This window comes from Vombatus ursinus, unplaced genomic scaffold (assembly GCF_900497805.2).
Source record: "Vombatus ursinus unplaced genomic scaffold, bare-nosed wombat genome assembly UNPS02009173.1, whole genome shotgun sequence".
Taxonomy (NCBI): Eukaryota; Metazoa; Chordata; class Mammalia; order Diprotodontia; family Vombatidae; genus Vombatus; species Vombatus ursinus.
In genome coordinates this window covers 8493614-8499692 of record NW_020948951.1, presented here as the reverse complement: position 1 = coordinate 8499692, position 6079 = coordinate 8493614, and the positions used below count along the sequence as shown (strand labels likewise).

Below are 6079 nucleotides of genomic sequence, written 5' to 3'. Positions count from 1 at the left end.
TCTTTCTTTCTTTCTTTCCTTCCTTCCATCCTTCCATCCACCCATATAAAATAGAAGTTAGATGAGAGAGGAAGAGGTACACAGACATATTAATTTAATTCAGAGGATATGATTTATGAAACCAAACAGATGTAAATCAAATAACACTAAGCCCTACACCCCTACCACTGCCTGTACCCTTTTTCACAGGGAGGGAGAGTGCCATTCACATTGGTGAGCATTCACTTTTTATTTCCCAGTCCTAGATCCACCATTCCACTTTTTGGCTATCTACATGCCATACCTCACCAAGAATGTACTCTCCTTTTGGATTTTAAAAAAGTGGGTTTTTTCCCATTTATTTACTTATTCATTTGAGCATTACTCCACGTCAACTTCCAGAATCTATATTCCCAGTCAGCACCAACCTAATTTTTGTTCCAACTTGACTCTGCTGCTATTGCATCCATATTGTCCTATTTCAGGCTCTTTTTAATCCTTGCCTGCATCTACTTCCAAATTCCAGCTTGTCATCATGACTTTTAGGTGCCCCAGAACTAAGGAACCATGTCTAAGGATTGTGGTTCCTTTTGTGGTTCCTTTCTTGTTTTCCACAGTCTCTACTTACCTTCAACTATCTTATTCTTGGGTTCACAAAATTGTAGGGTGACAGGCCTCTAGGTGAAAACTCAAACCTTAAACTTCATTTAGTCATAGAGTCATCAAGTCAGCAGCTATCCAGTCCAACCTAAGCAGGAAAAGAATCACCTCCACATCCTCCTAAGAAAACAGAGAAATGATTCCCTGGTCTCTACTTGAAGACTATAAAGAGAAGGAATTCCACTGCTTATTGAGGCAACCCATTTCATGGTTGAACAGCCCCAATTACTCAAGACAGCAAGTGTAAATGAAATTCTCATTTATTCCTTCTGGTTCTGCCTTCTGGGGCTAGGCAGAACAAGTCTAACCCTTCCTTTAGGGGACAGCTCTTCAGACCCTTGAAGAGAACAATCTACCACTTTTCTATTCCTCCCCCCACAGCCACAGCCCCACCTCCAGGCTTTTCTTATCTAGTTCCTTCCTCTCCAGTTACTTCAAGAGATCTTCATCTGATATAAACTCAAGGCTCTTCATGCTCTTGGTGGCCTTCCTCTGGACAATTCACAGTTTATGAATGTCCTTATTAAGCTATGGTGTAGAGAAGTGAGCACAGTACTCCAAGCAACATCTGAGGAGAGCAAGAGTACAGTGGAACAACCATCCCTAGTCCCCAAAGCTATGCCAGGAGCCCACTAGCTTTTATTTTATTTTTCATTTTTTGGAGTTTAATTTAATTTAATTTTCAGTTCCAAATTATCTCCCTCCATCAACTCCCTCTCCTACCCCATTGAGGAGGCAAGAAATACAAATGCATTAAAAATAGACAGTCATGCAAAACAAATTTACACATTAGCTATGTCCCAAAAATAAATAAATCATTAGGTAGATATTAGCTTTTTTTAGTGGCCACAAAACACCACTGTCTCTCATTTTTTCCCCTTTCTCAAGTATGACTAGCTTTATGGCTATTGAATTTCATCTTATTAGACTCATCCTGATGTTCCAGACTGCCAAATTCCTTCTGCATCTTGATACTGCAATCTACTGTTAGCTATAATACCTCTTATTGAGCTGTATTTGGCACATTTGATGAGAATTACATCTATGCCTTTGTAATAGCACTTTAAAGTCTGCTAAGTGCTTCTAACACCACCTCACTCTATCTTCACTTTAACCCTGGGAATTAGCTGCTGTTATTATATCTCCATTTTCCAGATGAGGAAATTGAGACACAGAGAGGTTGTGAATTACCTAGTGTTGCAGAGTTCCCAAGTGTCTAAGGCCAAATCTGAAGTTAGGTCTTGCCAGCTCCAAGTCCAGCATTCTGCTCGCTACAGCTAGTTGCCTCTTAGTCTTGATTAAAAAAGTAAAACCGTAAGGGACCAATGTTCCGTAAAAATTAGAAGTACCACTTAAGTAAAGAAACAAACCGAATGAATACCCTACTTTGACCAGAAACGTAGTTGGGTAGGATTCAAATGCGCTGGGGAAACCTCAGTGTCCAGTCCATCGCCTTAATCACCCAACCACAACTACTGGAGATTAATATGTCTTTACCGCAATTTTTCGAGGCATAGCGATTTTGTGTGGGTGAGTATTTTTTTCTAAACAAGCAAATCGCAGCTCGTCTATCATTTACCACCATACCTCTAGATTTGCTATGGCTAAAAGTTTTCTCGAACTAAGCCACCTCCACACCTTTCCGATAAAGCATAAATACCCCACTGACTGACCTCCACACCCAAGCTTTCCAGTTTCCCAGTAACTGACACGCCTTGCCCTCCGAGGGTTTAGCTTCGAAAAAGCCTTCCATCTCCCACATCTTCCTGCAATCCCTTCCCCCTTATGCCTGCATCCACTTTTGCCTACCTTCTGACCCAACTCTCGGAAATTCATTCATCATTCATTGAAAAATTATTGAGGGAGAGTCTAAGAAGAGCAGAGGTCCGGGTAACGTGGCAAGAACAACCAAGGAAGCAGATTAACCAAGCGCTTTGGAGGCAGCCATTTTTTCTCTGGGGCCACTTAGAAGCCCTCGTGCAGTCATACTGATGGAGTGAATAAGAGCCTATAATGTCCAGGTCGAAGAACGGAAGAGCCTGCTCCTAAAAGGACTTTCTACTTTCCTCAAGTCCACTTGAGGAAAAAAGCTGTTACTTTCTTTAAGGATGGTGAGGCAATAGAAACTAGGCAAGGTTAAGGAGAGAAATTAAATAGGGGAATATGCAAGGTTGAGGAAATATAAGCATCCAGACTTCAGGAATCAAAGAAACACGACGAGGATGGGATTCGAACCCATGCGTGCAGAGCACAATGGATTAGCAGTCCATCGCCTTAACCACTCGGCCACCTCGTCAACCACGACGTCTGGGCTCCGTTTTTGGAAAATTTGTTTTTATTAGGAAGTTCTTTCCATAGTCATTGTAAAGTCTTTGCAAAATTAATATTTGTCGTTGGGGGTTGTTATAAAAACTCCAGACTCAATTCAGAATTCAGCCTGAGACTGGGCTCGGTGAATTCCCCGAACGAGAGTTAGCTGGGTCATAAAGAAATCACAGTTGTGGAGTGAGAGAAGAGATAACTTTATTAACAATTCTCCCGAGAATTGGGTGTGTTCCCTCATTGGAATCACACATCTATACAGGATCAGGGCAAGTGGTTATATAGTATCACTTGGCTTTAACCCCCAACTTGTCTCAACATTCCTGCACATCCCATTTAACATCTGTGTTTGCAATGCAATATCTATTGTTTCTATAGAGTCTGTGAAAACCAATCTCCCCCTCATCTTGTTTACATATTTGTGTAAACCAATAAACCAATCTCCCCCTGCCCTATTTACATATTTGTGTAAACCAATAAACCAAGAAATCAATTAATCAATAACCTAATCTCCCCCTGCCCTATTTTCTTATCAATTCTGTGGGAACCAAATTGTTAGCATTTCTTACAAGGGTGAAGATTGGATTGGTATCATCTGGAAAATCACAGCCCTCCGAGGCACGAGGACTAAAGTTGCAAGGTCTTCACTTTTGGCTCTCCACCTGTTTCAAATCCGTTGCTTTCTCCTTACCTCTGAATTGTAAACAATTATTTTCCTTTTCTTCCAGGAGTGGTACACTCTCTAGGAGCTACTCTTCTGACTCACACAAGACCTGGAAGATCGCCATCGCAGTAATTACTACGCCAGAAAGTGAAGGGTATTTTGTGTATTCGCATTCATCAAGCTCCGGAGCTCCGGAACTCCGGAGCTCCTCACTGGGGAGCTTCAATAACTAGCTCAAATCAAAGTAATTTACTAAGAAGGCGTAGTAGGAACAATTGGCTGCAAAACATACCCTCCTCCGCAGTGGATAGAGCACTGGCCCTAAAGTCAGGAGGACCTGAGTGTATATCCGGCCTCAGACCAAACACTTGACACTTACTAGCTGTGTGACCCTGGGCAACTCACTTAACCCCAATTGCCTTAAAAAACAAACAAACATACCCACTTCACCCCGCAGCTTCTAGCATACTCTCCCACAAACACTCAGAGTCAGTGGGAAGAAAGGGAACAAGCAGAATAAACTGGTTGTGAGGCACTCAAATTCAGTTCTCAATACTTCAGGACCCTGAAGTCTTTCTCTTTCTCTCCTGAAGTCTTCACTTTCCTACCTCCCTACAATCACCTCCTGCGGAGTCTTTGCTAGGCAGACTTGTCTGTTTTTCTCCACCACCGCTGGAACTAATACTCTCTTGAATCCATCTGGGTTAAAGCTGTATCTTGTTCTGGTTCCCCTGATTAGTCCCTCCTCACAGTCAGCAGTAAGTTTCAGCAGAAAATAAGATTGCAAAGAGAAATCTGGAAGTCACATACAAACCATCACAAAGATCAAAGGAGTATATTTTTACAAATTATACCATATATTAACTAAAATTCACATCCTCCGTAATATGTGCCGAATCAGGAAAAATCACCTAGATGCTGCTTGTCAAAGTTTTGGGCCTAGTATATGTAAATTCCAGACAAAATCCAGACCTTCACAGCTCTAGACAGCAGAACCTCAACAAGGTGCTGATAACTTTGACGTGACGACTTTGAAGTTTTACCAACAATTTTGAGATGATTTAGATATGCTAATGAACTATCCCTAAGGTTTAGTCTATTTCTCCCCCAAACGCTATAAAAATGAGACCTCAAACTCCTGCCCAGCCCTATTTCATTTCCGTCGGGTCCACGCTGCTTAATGCTCCCAACTCTAATCCATGGTTAAGTGAGTGAAATTTCCTGCCTCTCCCTTTGTTCTTCCCCATTCCTCCTTCCTCCCTTCACCAGTCCCCATGCTGTCGTCTGCATGTGTACCATTTCTCCCGGCTTGTCTCTGCCTTTTTGGGCTTTATCCTCTGTGTTTAATTAAAGTGACGCCCAGAGTCCTGATGTCAGAAGTGATCTTTTCCTGGGAGTACCTAAAGAACATGCCTGCTCCATTTCATAATTTCGTAATTATGGTCACAGACAGCTCTCTTCTCATCTGATGCAAATCAAAGTCCTTAAAATGATTTCTAGCCCGATTACTCGATGTCCATTGGGGAAGGGAGGGAAAATGGAGGGGTAGACCGGGCGATTGGTGTCTGCTCCCTGCTGGATGGAGATTCTCCTGTTCTTGAGTAGCCTTGCAGTAGGATGAGAAGCGCAGATGCGGAAGGGAGGAGGAGGGAAGAGAAATTCCCTCTCCCCCTGCAGTCCTTAGGCGAAGAACTCATGCCTCACTCCCTCCAGGGTTTACAGCCCCTTAGTTTTGTAGAGATTATCAATGGCATATACAGCATTCCTGATAGTCTAGGATCCGCTGCTCTTACAAATGCTTCCAGCAAAGTTCTAGTTTCCTAACACATCAATAACTCCTGCTCTATTATAAGCCCCATTGGATGATTTCATCAGCTGTTGAAAGGTGGGGAAACAAAGGGTCAAAGACTCTTCTCTCCACCCCTTTTCGAGACAAGAATAAATCCAATTGATCAATCCAGTATTAGGAAGAGAAAGGAAATCCCAACACGTCTGAATTCAATGGTCTGTAAAATTAGAGGTTTCGCCTGCGTGGAAAATCACTAAGAGAAGTTCATGACATTAGGACATGTTGGGACTGGAACAGTGGAGTTGAGAGGCAGAGACTGAAAAAGGATTATTAAAATCGGGAGAGGGGACGGCGACTAGCAGTTAGAAGTCAGTGTTCTGTACTAGCACCCGTGTGACCCAGTCGCGAGGCCTTCTAGTGCTGCTTCTGCCCCACAGTATGACCTACACAGCAAGAAATCCAGTGAAAACTTCCCGGTAGCAACAGTGGCCGAAGGTGCGGAATGGATTGGACACACTCAGCCCTTCAGTCTGAGGGACGATTGTGCTGTTGATGCCAGTGCGCAGTTTTCAGGGAGAGGGTAGAGGCCGACGTCTTATGGTCTGCTGACTCGCGTCTCTTCTGAGGGTTACGGTGAAAAGGCCTGGGTCAACTGAAAAAGCACA

At 43.0% G+C, this 6079-nt stretch overlaps 1 non-coding gene across 1 annotated transcript; it reads right to left on the bottom strand.

The window, feature by feature from the left end:
* Window positions 1-2853: 2853 nt before the first annotated feature.
* On the bottom strand, window positions 2854-2935 carry TRNAS-GCU. Its single transcript has one exon. It is a non-coding gene; the product is annotated as a tRNA-Ser (tRNA).
* Between the last annotated feature and the right edge of the window lie 3144 nt (window positions 2936-6079).